General features: G+C 35.6%; 1 protein-coding gene and 1 long non-coding RNA gene across 2 annotated transcripts in view; both read left to right on the forward strand.

Moving 5' to 3' along the window:
- The window catches only part of LOC123731884 (thyrotropin-releasing hormone-degrading ectoenzyme), a 464,288-nt gene that overhangs the window by 388,277 nt on the left and 59,257 nt on the right, over positions 1-16,754 (forward strand). The gene's annotated exons all lie outside the window — the stretch shown is intronic.
- LOC123743800 (uncharacterized) lies at positions 7,974-9,251 on the forward strand. Its single transcript, XR_006770695.2, has 2 exons — positions 7,974-8,025; positions 8,261-9,251. It is a non-coding gene; the product is annotated as an uncharacterized LOC123743800 (long non-coding RNA).

The raw sequence follows: 16,754 nt of genomic DNA on the forward strand, positions 1-16,754 counted from the left end.
ATGTTATTATGTCTCAGTAGTTTAGTTATTAAGATGTTATTATGTCTCAGTAGTTTAGTTATTAAGATGTTATTATGTCTCAGTAGTTTAGTTATTAAGATGTTATTATGTCTCAGTAGTTTAGTTAATAAGATGTTATTATGTCTCAGTAGTTTAGTTATTAAGATGTTATTATGTCTCAGTAGTTTAGTTATTAAGATGTTATTATGTCTCAGTAGTTTAGTTATTAAGATGTTATTATGTCTCAGTAGTTTAGTTATTAAGATGTTATTATGTCTCAGTAGTTTAGTTATTAAGATGTTATTATGTCTCAGTAGTTTAGTTGATTAAGATGTTATTATGTCTCAGTAGTTTAGTTATTAAGATGTTATTATGTCTCAGTAGTTTAGTTATTAAGATGTTATTATGTCTCAGTAGTTTAGTTATTAAGATGTTATTATGTCTCAGTAGTTTAGTTATTAAGATGTTATTATGTCTCAGTAGTTTAGTTATTAAGATGTTATTATGTCTCAGTAGTTTAGTTATTAAGATGTTATTATGTCTCAGTAGTTTAGTTATTAAGATGTTATTATGTCTCAGTAGTTTAGTTATTAAGATGTTATTATGTCTCAGTAGTTTAGTTATTAAGATGTTATTATGTCTCAGTAGTTTAGTTATTAAGATGTTATTATGTCTCAGTAGTTTAGTTATTAAGATGTTATTATGTCTCAGTAGTTTAGTTATTAAGATGTTATTATGTCTCAGTAGTTTAGTTAATAAGATGTTATTATGTCTCAGTAGTTTAGTTATTAAGATGTTATTATGTCTCAGTAGTTTAGTTATTAAGATGTTATTATGTCTCAGTAGTTTAGTTATTAAGATGTTATTATGTCTCAGTAGTTTAGTTATTAAGATGTTATTATGTCTCAGTAGTTTAGTTATTAAGATGTTATTATGTCTCAGTAGTTTAGTTATTAAGATGTTATTATGTCTCAGTAGTTTAGTTATTAAGATGTTATTATGTCTCAGTAGTTTAGTTATTAAGATGTTATTATGTCTCAGTAGTTTAGTTATTAAGATGTTATTATGTCTCAGTAGTTTAGTTATTAAGATGTTATTATGTCTCAGTAGTTTAGTTATTAAGATGTTATTATGTCTCAGTAGTTTAGTTATTAAGATGTTATTATGTCTCAGTAGTTTAGTTATTAAGATGTTATTATGTCTCAGTAGTTTAGTTATTAAGATGTTATTATGTCTCAGTAGTTTAGTTATTAAGATGTTATTATGTCTCAGTAGTTTAGTTATTAAGATGTTATTATGTCTCAGTAGTTTAGTTATTAAGATGTTATTATGTCTCAGTAGTTTAGTTATTAAGATGTTATTATGTCTCAGTAGTTTAGTTATTAAGATGTTATTATGTCTCAGTAGTTTAGTTATTAAGATGTTATTATGTCTCAGTAGTTTAGTTATTAAGATGTTATTATGTCTCAGTAGTTTAGTTATTAAGATGTTATTATGTCTCAGTAGTTTAGTTATTAAGATGTTATTATGTCTCAGTAGTTTAGTTATTAAGATGTTATTATGTCTCAGTAGTTTAGTTATTAAGATGTTATTATGTCTCAGTAGTTTAGTTATTAAGATGTTATTATGTCTCAGTAGTTTAGTTATTAAGATGTTATTATGTCTCAGTAGTTTAGTTATTAAGATGTTATTATGTCTCAGTAGTTTAGTTATTAAGATGTTATTATGTCTCAGTAGTTTAGTTATTAAGATGTTATTATGTCTCAGTAGTTTAGTTATTAAGATGTTATTATGTCTCAGTAGTTTAGTTATTAAGATGTTATTATGTCTCAGTAGTTTAGTTATTAAGATGTTATTATGTCTCAGTAGTTTAGTTATTAAGATGTTATTATGTCTCAGTAGTTTAGTTATTAAGATGTTATTATGTCTCAGTAGTTTAGTTATTAAGATGTTATTATGTCTCAGTAGTTTAGTTATTAAGATGTTATTATGTCTCAGTAGTTTAGTTATTAAGATGTTATTATGTCTCAGTAGTTTAGTTATTAAGATGTTATTATGTCTCAGTAGTTTAGTTATTAAGATGTTATTATGTCTCAGTAGTTTAGTTATTAAGATGTTATTATGTCTCAGTAGTTTAGTTATTAAGATGTTATTATGTCTCAGTAGTTTAGTTATTAAGATGTTATTATGTCTCAGTAGTTTAGTTATTAAGATGTTATTATGTCTCAGTAGTTTAGTTATTAAGATGTTATTATGTCTCAGTAGTTTAGTTATTAAGATGTTATTATGTCTCAGTAGTTTAGTTATTAAGATGTTATTATGTCTCAGTAGTTTAGTTATTAAGATGTTATTATGTCTCAGTAGTTTAGTTATTAAGATGTTATTATGTCTCAGTAGTTTAGTTATTAAGATGTTATTATGTCTCAGTAGTTTAGTTATTAAGATGTTATTATGTCTCAGTAGTTTAGTTATTAAGATGTTATTATGTCTCAGTAGTTTAGTTATTAAGATGTTATTATGTCTCAGTAGTTTAGTTATTAAGATGTTATTATGTCTCAGTAGTTTAGTTATTAAGATGTTATTATGTCTCAGTAGTTTAGTTATTAAGATGTTATTATGTCTCAGTAGTTTAGTTATTAAGATGTTATTATGTCTCAGTAGTTTAGTGATTAAGATGTTATTATGTCTCAGTAGTTTAGTGATTAAGATGTTATTATGTCTCAGTAGTTTAGTTAATAAGATGTTATTATGTCTCAGTAGTTTAGTTATTAAGATGTTATTATGTCTCAGTAGTTTAGTTATTAAGATGTTATTATGTCTCAGTAGTTTAGTGATTAAGATGTTATTATGTCTCAGTAGTTTAGTTATTAAGATGTTATTATGTCTCAGTAGTTTAGTTATTAAGATGTTATTATGTCTCAGTAGTTTAGTTATTAAGATGTTATTATGTCTCAGTAGTTTAGTTATTAAGATGTTATTATGTCTCAGTAGTTTAGTGATTAAGATGTTATTATGTCTCAGTAGTTTAGTTATTAAGATGTTATTATGTCTCAGTAGTTTAGTTATTAAGATGTTATTATGTCTCAGTAGTTTAGTTATTAAGATGTTATTATGTCTCAGTAGTTTAGTTATTAAGATGTTATTATGTCTCAGTAGTTTAGTTATTAAGATGTTATTATGTCTCAGTAGTTTAGTTATTAAGATGTTATTATGTCTCAGTAGTTTAGTTATTAAGATGTTATTATGTCTCAGTAGTTTAGTTATTAAGATGTTATTATGTCTCAGTAGTTTAGTTATTAAGATGTTATTATGTCTCAGTAGTTTAGTTATTAAGATGTTATTATGTCTCAGTAGTTTAGTTATTAAGATGTTATTATGTCTCAGTAGTTTAGTTATTAAGATGTTATTATGTCTCAGTAGTTTAGTTATTAAGATGTTATTATGTCTCAGTAGTTTAGTTATTAAGATGTTATTATGTCTCAGTAGTTTAGTTATTAAGATGTTATTATGTCTCAGTAGTTTAGTTATTAAGATGTTATTATGTCTCAGTAGTTTAGTTATTAAGATGTTATTATGTCTCAGTAGTTTAGTTATTAAGATGTTATTATGTCTCAGTAGTTTAGTTATTAAGATGTTATTATGTCTCAGTAGTTTAGTTATTAAGATGTTATTATGTCTCAGTAGTTTAGTTATTAAGATGTTATTATGTCTCAGTAGTTTAGTTATTAAGATGTTATTATGTCTCAGTAGTTTAGTTATTAAGATGTTATTATGTCTCAGTAGTTTAGTTATTAAGATGTTATTATGTCTCAGTAGTTTAGTTATTAAGATGTTATTATGTCTCAGTAGTTTAGTTATTAAGATGTTATTATGTCTCAGTAGTTTAGTTATTAAGATGTTATTATGTCTCAGTAGTTTAGTTATTAAGATGTTATTATGTCTCAGTAGTTTAGTTATTAAGATGTTATTATGTCTCAGTAGTTTAGTTATTAAGATGTTATTATGTCTCAGTAGTTTAGTTATTAAGATGTTATTATGTCTCAGTAGTTTAGTTATTAAGATGTTATTATGTCTCAGTAGTTTAGTTATTAAGATGTTATTATGTCTCAGTAGTTTAGTTATTAAGATGTTATTATGTCTCAGTAGTTTAGTTATTAAGATGTTATTATGTCTCAGTAGTTTAGTTATTAAGATGTTATTATGTCTCAGTAGTTTAGTTATTAAGATGTTATTATGTCTCAGTAGTTTAGTTATTAAGATGTTATTATGTCTCAGTAGTTTAGTTATTAAGATGTTATTATGTCTCAGTAGTTTAGTTATTAAGATGTTATTATGTCTCAGTAGTTTAGTTATTAAGATGTTATTATGTCTCAGTAGTTTAGTTATTAAGATGTTATTATGTCTCAGTAGTTTAGTGATTAAGATGTTATTATGTCTCAGTAGTTTAGTTATTAAGATGTTATTATGTCTCAGTAGTTTAGTTATTAAGATGTTATTATGTCTCAGTAGTTTAGTTATTAAGATGTTATTATGTCTCAGTAGTTTAGTTATTAAGATGTTATTATGTCTCAGTAGTTTAGTTAATAAGATGTTATTATGTCTCAGTAGTTTAGTTATTAAGATGTTATTATGTCTCAGTAGTTTAGTTATTAAGATGTTATTATGTCTCAGTAGTTTAGTTATTAAGATGTTATTATGTCTCAGTAGTTTAGTTATTAAGATGTTATTATGTCTCAGTAGTTTAGTTATTAAGATGTTATTATGTCTCAGTAGTTTAGTTATTAAGATGTTATTATGTCTCAGTAGTTTAGTGATTAAGATGTTATTATGTCTCAGTAGTTTAGTTATTAAGATGTTATTATGTCTCAGTAGTTTCGTTATTAAGATGTTATTATGTCTCAGTAGTTTAGTTATTAAGATGTTATTATGTCTCAGTAGTTTAGTTATTAAGATGTTATTATGTCTCAGTAGTTTAGTGATTAAGATGTTATTATGTCTCAGTAGTTTAGTTATTAAGATGTTATTATGTCTCAGTAGTTTAGTGATTAAGATGTTATTATGTCTCAGTAGTTTAGTTATTAAGATGTTATTATGTCTCAGTAGTTTAGTTATTAAGATGTTATTATGTCTCAGTAGTTTAGTTATTAAGATGTTATTATGTCTCAGTAGTTTAGTTATTAAGATGTTATTATGTCTCAGTAGTTTAGTGATTAAGATGTTATTATGTCTCAGTAGTTTAGTTATTAAGATGTTATTATGTCTCAGTAGTTTAGTTATTAAGATGTTATTATGTCTCAGTAGTTTAGTTATTAAGATGTTATTATGTCTCAGTAGTTTAGTTATTAAGATGTTATTATGTCTCAGTAGTTTAGTTATTAAGATGTTATTATGTCTCAGTAGTTTAGTTATTAAGATGTTATTATGTCTCAGTAGTTTAGTTATTAAGATGTTATTATGTCTCAGTAGTTTAGTTATTAAGATGTTATTATGTCTCAGTAGTTTAGTTATTAAGATGTTATTATGTCTCAGTAGTTTAGTTAATAAGATGTTATTATGTCTCAGTAGTTTAGTTATTAAGATGTTATTATGTCTCAGTAGTTTAGTTATTAAGATGTTATTATGTCTCAGTAGTTTAGTTATTAAGATGTTATTATGTCTCAGTAGTTTAGTTATTAAGATGTTATTATGTCTCAGTAGTTTAGTTATTAAGATGTTATTATGTCTCAGTAGTTTAGTTAGTAAGATGTTATTATGTCTCAGTAGTTTAGTTATTAAGATGTTATTATGTCTCAGTAGTTTAGTTATTAAGATGTTATTATGTCTCAGTAGTTTAGTTATTAAGATGTTATTATGTCTCAGTATCGGGAGTTTCATTTTGGTTTCATTTTTTGTTGTTGACTGAATACAAAGTCATTATTTTAAAAAAGCCGGATCGGGTGTGTGTGTGTGTGTGTGTGTGTGTGTGTGTGTGTGTGTGTGTGTGTGTGTGTGTACTCATGCGTTCATGCGTGTGCAGGAGTCTGTGTAGTGGCTCCAGCTCACACAGAAATGATGAACTAATTCATTGCAGAGTAGCAGTAGAATGGAGAGAAACTTCAATGTACTGAAACATTGCTAAAGTCATGTCATATTATTTTACCTTAATGATCACCCTATGCCTGGTCTTTGCTCCTCAGTCATCTGAATAATCCACAGATGGAGAGACAGGGATGAGGTTATGTGGAGGCGGAGAAAGGATCCAGAGTAGCATCAACCATGCCATTGGCCCTCCCTCACAGAGGCAGCATGACTGGACCAGGAAGAAATGTTCATCTCTGCTGCATTACTCCTGCCTGAGTCAGTTACACTACAGCACCCACACACACACACACACACACACACACACACACACACACACACACACACACACACACACACACACACACACACACACACACACACACACACACACACACACACACACACACACACACACACACACACACACACACACACCTGAGTTAGTTACACTACAGCACTACACACACACACACACACCACACACACACACACACACACACACACACACACACACACACACACACACACACACACACACACACACACACCTGAGTTAGTTACACTACAGCACTACACACACACACACACACACACACACACACACACACACACACACACCTGAGTTAGTTACACTACAGCACTACACACACACACACACACACACACACACACACACACACACACACACACACACACACACATCTGAGTTAGCTACAGCTGCGCTAAACCAATCATGCAAAACTGAATGGAATGGAATAGGGGTCTAGGTGGTCTTCCCATAAGACATGAGATTCAAATACTATTCGACAGCATTTCAAATGCTTTATCTGTGGTCGATTAAGCTTGTCTGGCGCAATGGAACCAATAGAATAGCTGCACATCTGCAAACCCGGCCCACATGGCATCCCAGGCAGGCTAGAGTAAATCCTCAAAGTGTTTTAAAGATGTCAAATAGTATTTGAACCCAGGTCTGCTTCTCAGAGGCTGTTACCTTCAGGGAGTCAGTCCTCTCTATTGGAGGCGTTTCATGGTGTGCAGGGTGTGAGGCCCCAGCTCTGTGCTCTGTCTGTCCGCCTGCTGGGAGCTCTTATACACTAATGGCTTCAGGAGAACAACTGCATCATTAAAGTGTATTCAAGTGGAGACGGTCCTTCTTTATCCTGGCTGTAATTAAGCTATAAGGCCCGAGGAGGTGTGGTATATGGCCAATATACCACGGCTAAGGGCTGTTCTTAGGCCCGACGAAACGCGGAGTGCCTGGATACAGCCCTTAGCCGTGGTATATTGGCCATATACCACAAACCCCCGAGGTGCCTTATTGCTATTATAAACCAATGGAATTGGTACCAATGTAATTAGAGCAGTAAAAATAATTGCTTTGTCGTACACGTGGTATACGGTCTGATATACCATGGCTGTCAGCCAATCAGCATTCAGGGCTCGAACCACCCAGTTTATAATTCATATTAAGGTATTGCTGCTTTATTTTAGCATGCTTGCACAAGAAACATTACATTAAGACAAAGCCTCTCTGTAACCTAAGACTGTAGAGCTGGTCCCTCCCTTACTGTCGTGCAGATGGTATCAGAGTATGAGGTCTGATACCAACAGGCTCAGAGACCAGTTTCTATCTACAAGCCATCAGACTGATGAACACTGGAGCTGGGACTGAACACCTGCTCTGATTCTCTGCACCTGTAACACACATCACAACTGCTGCTACCAGACTCTTAACCTATTTAATCCCATCGGTCACAAAAAAAAAACGTTTTCAGTTATAAGGCTCTAAAAATGTTACTGAATGATAAATCAATGGATTTCCAGCAAATATTGAAATAATAAAGGTTCTCAATGAAATATGTGCAGTGTCACATGTTTAGTGTAAATTGTCACATGACCAGAGCTGTTTACTTCCTGGTTCCACCATGAGAAGAGAATGGCTGCATCAAAGCTCCCAAACAAAAGGTTAGTAAAGTATGTTAACATAAAGATAGGACAAAGATAATTGCTACACATAATCTTTAAGGTGTCTAGTATTGATATATGCATTTGCAATTACTCAACTTTGTTCAGTGTCGTCATAGAATGAGTAAACATGTTGACGGAAACAATAGTGACCGGCGAGATAACACAGTGCATCCAGGTATACACATACATAGTTCTTGTTCTACCTAACTTTCTACTCTGTTCTTTCTTTTAGTTTGACTTTGGGTCAAGTTCTGGATATGTTGGATCTAGGTGACTGCCCAGACAAGGCATGCAACATTGCAGTTATCCCTCAAAATGAGAAAGATGCTGTCCTCAGTGATTGTGATGGGTCAGATATGGATGAAAGGCCATTTGCCAGCCAGGTTGTTGAATGTATATGCTGAACCTATGCAAACAGATCATGACAGGAACAACGTTATCAGTGATGACCTACCCCTCACTAACCCTAACCCTGTTGAAGATCAGGCAAGACAAAGCTTCTCACTGGCCAACCAACACAATGCACCGGTTCCAGAGATGTCGTCATTGTGACAAACGCACTACATACGCATGTGAGAAATGCAAAGCGCCACTGCACATTGAGTGCTTCAAGATATACCACAGACAGTAGAAAAATGAGATAAGAGAGAATGAAAAAGGGCTGAAAAAGACAATATAAGAAAAATAGAAAAGTCGATAAAGGGTGAGGAGAAGCAGTACAAAGGACTCCAGGAAGAAAAGAAAAGGAGACGATCAAGACAATCAAAATGACTGAAATGTTTTTGGAAAAGAAGGTCAATTGATTCAAGACATATTGTATGACAGTAGATCTGACTGATCACAGTTCAAAGTAGTGACGCGCAAACTAATCTTGCACTTGGTTCTGAAGCCTACCTCTATGATATATATATATATATAAGCACTCAATGTGCAGTGGGTTTTTTATATCTATAAATGTATTTTGTTCAGTGTAGGTCTCTACTTGAATGCATGTCCTACAGGCTACCTCTATCCTAAATGTTACCTCTATGTTCAATGTGAATGAATCACACCACTGCTATTCAGTTGTTAGTGAATGTTGCACTAAAATGTCACAATGACAATGTTACAATGAATAAGTTCAAATGTTACAATAAAGTTACAATATTTATGTTTCAGTACATGTTGCACTAAAGTAACAATGTTACAATGTATGTTACAATAAAAGTAACAATGTTGAAATACGTTGATTGTTGTTGTTATTTTGACTTTGCTCTCAGTATTCATATCGGTGTTGTATAAAGGGTTTTTGATATGTAAAATAGTCCCACTAGAATGTGATGGGGCATTCTGTGGCAATGCTGGGGACTTCCAGTGACAGAGTTTTAAATGTGTTAATAACTGGGCTGGGATATATAAGAATTTTGATGACTGCATATGTTCATTCAGTATACGTAACATTATCCCACCGGTCACAATTGTGACCGACCATAAAATACATTTTTTTCACCCACTTTTCCATGAAATTTTCAAAAAATAATGACTGATTATTTCAAAGTTAATAATGACACTTGATTTGGATATTTTCATGTCTGGGAAAAAATTGGGATGAAATGGGTTAATGTATTGCTCAGGTTAAACGTTGTTCCCCATCCCTTCCTTCTCCAAAACACGTGGAAATATTGTTCTATAAATTGTGTCTTCCTGTATAATGTATTTATTCTATTCTACTTTATGTTTATATTGTTATGTTGTATTATTTCTTATTGTTGTTACATTGACCAGAAGAAACCTGCCAGTAAGCATTAGGTTGGACTCTGTATACCATGTGTATCCTGTACTAATACAACTACAGACTATTTCATCTTAATAATGGAACTCCTTGTTGGTTAGAAACAAGAGAGGACTGGAGATAATGGTAACGTCTGTAGACAGACAGAGAGAGAGAGGCAGGGAGGGAGAGAGAGAGAGAGAGAGAGAGAGAAAAAGAGAGAGAGGCAGGGAGGGAGAGAGAGAGAGAGAGGCAGGGAGAGAGAGGCAGGGAGAGCAAGAGAGGACTGGCATCAATGGCAAGTATTTTTTTGGAAGAGCGGAGAGGCTAATTTTAGCTCAGGCTGGAGAGTTGAAAGCCTCATCTCATAGAGAGAGAGAGAGAGAGAGACAGAGAGCAAGAGAGAGAGAATAGACAGAGAGAGACAGAGAGAGAGAGAGAATAGACAGAGCGAGAATAGACACAGAGAGAGAGAGAGAGAGCGACAGAGAGAGAGACAGAGAGAGAGAGAGAAATATCCAAAATAGGCGTTTGGCAATATGTACATTGTTACGTCATGCCAATAAAGCACATTGAATTATTTTTTTATTTTTTTATAGACAGAGAGCAAGAGAGAGAGAATAGACCGAGAGAGAGAGACAGAGAGACAGAGACAGAGACAGACAGAGATACAGAGCGAGAGAGATACAGAGAGCAAGAGAGAGAGAAAGACAGAGAGATACAGAGAGCAAGAAAGAGAAAGACAGAGAGATACAGAGAGAGAATAGACATAGACAGATTGAGAGACACAGAGAGAGACACAGAGAGAGACAGAGCGAGAGAGACAGAGAGCAAGACAGAGAGACAGACAGAGGGTGAGAGAGATTCTCATTTAGGCAGAATGTAAAGAGGTGTTTAAATCCTAGCAGCTGTGTTTTAATGTGACAGAGACAGTAGAGGGTGTTTAAATCCTAGCAGCTGTGTTTTAATGTGCCAGAGACAGAGACAGTAGAGGGTGTTTAAATCCTAGCAGCTGTGTTTTAATGTGCCAGAGACAGAGACAGTAGAGGGTGTTTAAATCCTAGCAGCTGTGTTTTAATGTGCCAGAGACAGTAGAGGGTGTTTAAATCCTAGCAGCTGTGTTTTAATGTGACAGAGACAGTAGAGGGTGTTTAAATCCTAGCAGCTGTGTTTTAATGTGCCAGAGACAGAGACAGTAGAGGGTGTTTAAATCCTAGCAGTTGTGTTTTAATGTGCCAGAGACAGAGACAGTAGAGGGTGTTTAAATCCTAGCAGCTGTGTTTTAATGTGCCAGAGACAGAGACAGTAGAGGTGTTTAAATCCTAGCAGCTGTGTTTTAATGTGACAGAGACAGAGACAGTAGAGGGTGTTTAAATCCTAGCAGCTGTGTTTTAATGTGCCAGAGACAGAGACAGTAGAGGGTGTTTAAATCCTAGCAGCTGTGTTTTAATGTGACAGAGACAGTAGAGGGTGTTTAAATCCTAGCAGCTGTGTTTTAATGTGACAGAGACAGTAGAGGGTGTTTAAATCCTAGCAGCTGTGTTTTAATGTGACAGAGACAGTAGAGGGTGTTTAAATCCTAGCAGCTGTGTTTTAATGTGCCAGAGACAGTAGAGGGTGTTTAAATCCTAGCAGCTGTGTTTTAATGTGACAGAGACAGTAGAGGGTGTTTAAATCCTAGCAGCTGTGTTTTAATGTGCCAGAGACAGAGACAGTAGAGGGTGTTTAAATCCTAGCAGCTGTGTTTTAATGTGACAGAGACAGTAGAGGGTGTTTAAATCCTAGCAGCTGTGTTTTAATGTGCCAGAGACAGAGACAGTAGAGGTGTTTAAATCCTAGCAGCTGTGTTTTAATGTGACAGAGACAGTAGAGGTGTTTAAATCCTAGCAGCTGTGTTTTAATGTGCCAGAGACAGAGACAGTAGAGGGTGTTTAAATCCTAGCAGCTGTGTTTTAATGTGACAGAGACAGAGACAGTAGAGGTGTTTAAATCCTAGCAGCTGTGTTTTAATGTGCCAGAGACAGTAGAGGGTGTTTAAATCCTAGCAGCTGTGTTTTAATGTGACAGAGACAGTAGAGGGTGTTTAAATCCTAGCAGCTGTGTTTTAATGTGACAGAGACAGCGACAGTAGAGGGTGTTTAAATCCTAGCAGCTGTGTTTTAATGTGACAGAGACAGTAGAGGGTGTTTAAATCCTAGCAGCTGTGTTTTAATGTGACAGAGACAGTAGAGGGTGTTTAAATCCTAGCAGCTGTGTTTTAATGTGACAGAGACAGTAGAGGGTGTTTAAATCCTAGCAGCTGTGTTTTAATGTGACAGAGACAGCGACAGTAGAGGGTGTTTAAATCCTAGCAGCTGTGTTTTAATGTGACAGAGACAGTAGAGGGTGTTTAAATCCTAGCAGCTGTGTTTTAATGTGACAGAGACAGTAGAGGTGTTTAAATCCTAGCAGCTGTGTTTTAATGTGACAGAGACAGTAGAGGGTGTTTAAATCCTAGCAGCTGTGTTTTAATGTGACAGAGACAGTAGAGGGTGTTTAAATCCTAGCAGCTGTGTTTTAATGTGACAGAGACAGTAGAGGGTGTTTAAATCCTAGCAGCTGTGTTTTAATGTGACAGAGACAGAGACAGTAGAGGGTGTTTAAATCCCAGCAGCTGTGTTTTAATGTGACAGAGACAGAGACAGTAGAGGGTGTTTAAATCCTAGCAGCTGTGTTTTAATGTGACAGAGACAGAGACAGTAGAGGGTGTTTAAATCCTAGCAGCTGTGTTTTAATGTGACAGAGACAGTAGAGGGTGTTTAAATCCTAGCAGCTGTGTTTTAATGTGCCAGAGACAGTAGAGGTGTTTAAATCCTAGCAGCTGTGTTTTAATGTGACAGAGACAGTAGAGGGTGTTTAAATCCTAGCAGCTGTGTTTTAATGTGCCAGAGACAGAGACAGTAGAGGGTGTTTAAATCCTAGCAGCTGTGTTTTAATGTGACAGAGACAGTAGAGGGTGTTTAAATCCTAGCAGCTGTGTTTTAATGTGCCAGAGACAGAGACAGTAGAGGTGTTTAAATCCTAGCAGCTGTGTTTTAATGTGACAGAGACAGAGACAGTAGAGGGTGTTTAAATCCTAGCAGCTGTGTTTTAATGTGCCAGAGACAGAGACAGTAGAGGGTATTTAAATCCTAGCAGCTGTGTTTTAATGTGACAGAGACAGAGACAGTAGAGGGTGTTTAAATCCTAGCAGCTGTGTTTTAATGTGCCAGAGACAGAGACAGTAGAGGAGTTTAAATCCTAGCAGCTGTGTTTTAATGTGACAGAGACAGTAGAGGGTGTTTAAATCCTAGCAGCTGTGTTTTAATGTGCCAGAGACAGAGACAGTAGAGGTGTTTAAATCCTAGCAGCTGTGTTTTAATGTGCCAGAGACAGAGACAGTAGAGGGTGTTTAAATCCTAGCAGCTGTGTTTTAATGTGCCAGAGACAGAGACAGTAGAGGGTGTTTAAATCCTAGCAGCTGTGTTTTAATGTGACAGAGACAGTAGAGGGTATTTAAATCCTAGCAGCTGTGTTTTAATGTGACAGAGACAGAGACAGTAGAGGTGTTTAAATCCTAGCAGCTGTGTTTTAATGTGACAGAGACAGAGACAGTAGAGGGTGTTTAAATCCTAGCAGCTGTGTTTTAATGTGACAGAGACAGAGACAGTAGAGGTGTTTAAATCCTAGCAGCTGTGTTTTAATGTGACAGAGACAGTAGAGGTGTTTAAATCCTAGCAGCTGTGTTTTAATGTGACAGAGACAGTAGAGGGTGTTTAAATCCTAGCAGCTGTGTTTTAATGTGACAGAGACAGAGACAGTAGAGGGTGTTTAAATCCTAGCAGCTGTGTTTTAATGTGACAGAGACAGAGACAGTAGAGGTGTTTAAATCCCAGCAGCTGTGTTTTAATGTGACAGAGACAGAGACAGTAGAGGGTGTTTAAATCCTAGCAGCTGTGTTTTAATGTGACAGAGACAGAGACAGTAGAGGTGTTTAAATCCTAGCAGCTGTGTTTTAATGTGACAGAGACAGTAGAGGTGTTTAAATCCTAGCAGCTGTGTTTTAATGTGACAGAGACAGTAGAGGTGTTTAAATCCTAGCAGCTGTGTTTTAATGTGCCAGAGACAGAGACAGTAGAGGTGTTTAAATCCTAGCAGCTGTGTTTTAATGTGACAGAGACAGTAGAGGGTGTTTAAATCCTAGCAGCTGTGTTTTAATGTGACAGAGACAGAGACAGTAGAGGTGTTTAAATCCTAGCAGCTGTGTTTTAATGTGACAGAGACAGTAGAGGGTATTTAAATCCTAGCAGCTGTGTTTTAATGTGACAGAGACAGAGACAGTAGAGGGTGTTTAAATCCTAGCAGCTGTGTTTTAATGTGACAGAGACAGAGACAGTAGAGGGTGTTTAAATCCTAGCAGTTGTGTTTTAATGTGACAGAGACAGAGACAGTAAAGGTGTTTAAATCCCAGCAGCTGTGTTTTAATGTGACAGAGACAGAGACAGTAGAGGTGTTTAAATCCTAGCAGCTGTGTTTTAATGTGACAGAGACAGTAGAGGGTGTTTAAATCCTAGCAGCTGTGTTTTAATGTGACAGAGACAGAGACAGTAGAGGGTGTTTAAATCCTAGCAGCTGTGTTTTAATGTGCCAGAGACAGAGACAGTAGAGGGTGTTTAAATCCTAGCAGCTGTGTTTTAATGTGACAGAGACAGAGACAGTAGAGGGTGTTTAAATCCTAGCAGCTGTGTTTTAATGTGACAGAGACAGAGACAGTAGAGGGTGTTTAAATCCTAGCAGCTGTGTTTTAATGTGACAGAGACAGAGACAGTAGAGGTGTTTAAATCCTAGCAGCTGTGTTTTAATGTGCCAGAGACAGTAGAGGGTGTTTAAATCCTAGCAGCTGTGTTTTAATGTGACAGAGACAGAGACAGTAGAGGGTGTTTAAATCCCAGCAGCTGTGTTTTAATGTGACAGAGACAGAGACAGTAGAGGTGTTTAAATCCTAGCAGCTGTGTTTTAATGTGACAGAGACAGAGACAGTAGAGGGTGTTTAAATCCTAGCAGCTGTGTTTTAATGTGACAGAGACAGAGACAGTAGAGGGTGTTTAAATCCTAGCAGCTGTGTTTTAATGTGACAGAGACAGTAGAGGGTGTTTAAATCCTAGCAGTTGTGTTTTAATGTGACAGAGACAGTAGAGGGTGTTTAAATCCTAGCAGCTGTGTTTTAATGTGACAGAGACAGAGACAGTAGAGGGTGTTTAAATCCTAGCAGCTGTGTTTTAATGTGCCAGAGACAGAGACAGTAGAGGTGTTTAAATCCTAGCAGCTGTGTTTTAATGTGACAGAGACAGAGACAGTAGAGGTGTTTAAATCCTAGCAGCTGTGTTTTAATGTGACAGAGACAGTAGAGGGTGTTTAAATCCTAGCAGCTGTGTTTTAATGTGCCAGAGACAGAGACAGTAGAGGTGTTTAAATCCTAGCAGCTGTGTTTTAATGTGACAGAGACAGAGACAGTAGAGGGTGTTTAAATCCTAGCAGCTGTGTTTTAATGTGACAGAGACAGTAGAGGTGTTTAAATCCTAGCAGCTGTGTTTTAATGTGACAGAGACAGTAGAGGGTGTTTAAATCCTAGCAGCTGTGTTTTAATGTGACAGAGACAGAGACAGTAGAGGGTGTTTAAATCCTAGCAGCTGTGTTTTAATGTGACAGAGACAGAGACAGTAGAGGTGTTTAAATCCTAGCAGCTGTGTTTTAATGTGACAGAGACAGTAGAGGGTATTTAAATCCTAGCAGCTGTGTTTTAATGTGACAGAGACAGAGACAGTAGAGGGTGTTTAAATCCTAGCAGCTGTGTTTTAATGTGACAGAGACAGTAGAGGTGTTTAAATCCTAGCAGCTGTGTTTTAATGTGACAGAGACAGAGACAGTAGAGGGTGTTTAAATCCTAGCAGCTGTGTTTTAATGTGACAGAGACAGAGACAGTAGAGGGTGTTTAAATCCTAGCAGCTGTGTTTTAATGTGACAGAGACAGAGACAGTAGAGGGTGTTTAAATCCTAGCAGCTGTGTTTTAATGTGCCAGAGACAGAGACAGTAGAGGGTGTTTAAATCCTAGCAGCTGTGTTTTAATGTGACAGAGACAGTAGAGGTGTTTAAATCCTAGCAGCTGTGTTTTAATGTGACAGAGACAGTAGAGGGTGTTTAAATCCTAGCAGCTGTGTTTTAATGTGACAGAGACAGTAGAGGGTGTTTAAATCCTAGCAGCTGTGTTTTAATGTGACAGAGACAGAGACAGTAGAGGGTGTTTAAATCCTAGCAGCTGTGTTTTAATGTGACAGAGACAGTAGAGGTGTTTAAATCCTAGCAGCTGTGTTTTAATGTGCCAGAGACAGTAGAGGGTGTTTAAATCCTAGCAGCTGTGTTTTAATGTGACAGAGACAGAGACAGTAGAGGTGTTTAAATCCTAGCAGCTGTGTTTTAATGTGCCAGAGACAGTAGAGGGTGTTTAAATCCTAGCAGCTGTGTTTTAATGTGACAGAGACAGAGACAGTAGAGGGTGTTTAAATCCTAGCAGCTGTGTTTTAATGTGACAGAGACAGAGACAGTAGAGGGTGTTTAAATCCTAGCAGCTGTGTTTTAATGTGCCAGAGACAGAGACAGTAGAGGTGTTTAAATCCTAGCAGCTGTGTTTTAATGTGCCAGAGACAGTAGAGGGTGTTTAAATCCTAGCAGCTGTGTTTTAATGTGACAGAGACAGAGACAGTAGAGGGTGTTTAAATCCTAGCAGCTGTGTTTTAATGTGCCAGAGACAGAGACAGTAGAGGTGTTTAAATCCTAGCAGCTGTGTTTTAATGTGACAGAGACAGTAGAGGGTTTTAAATCCTAGCAGCTGTGTTTTAATGTGCCAGAGACAGAGACAGTAGAGGGTGTTTAAATCCTAGCAGCTGTGTTTTAATGTGA

The sequence above is a fragment of the Salmo salar genome, chromosome 17 (assembly GCF_965601325.2).
Source record: "Salmo salar chromosome 17, fSalSal1, whole genome shotgun sequence".
In the NCBI taxonomy this organism is placed as follows: Eukaryota; Metazoa; Chordata; class Actinopteri; order Salmoniformes; family Salmonidae; genus Salmo; species Salmo salar.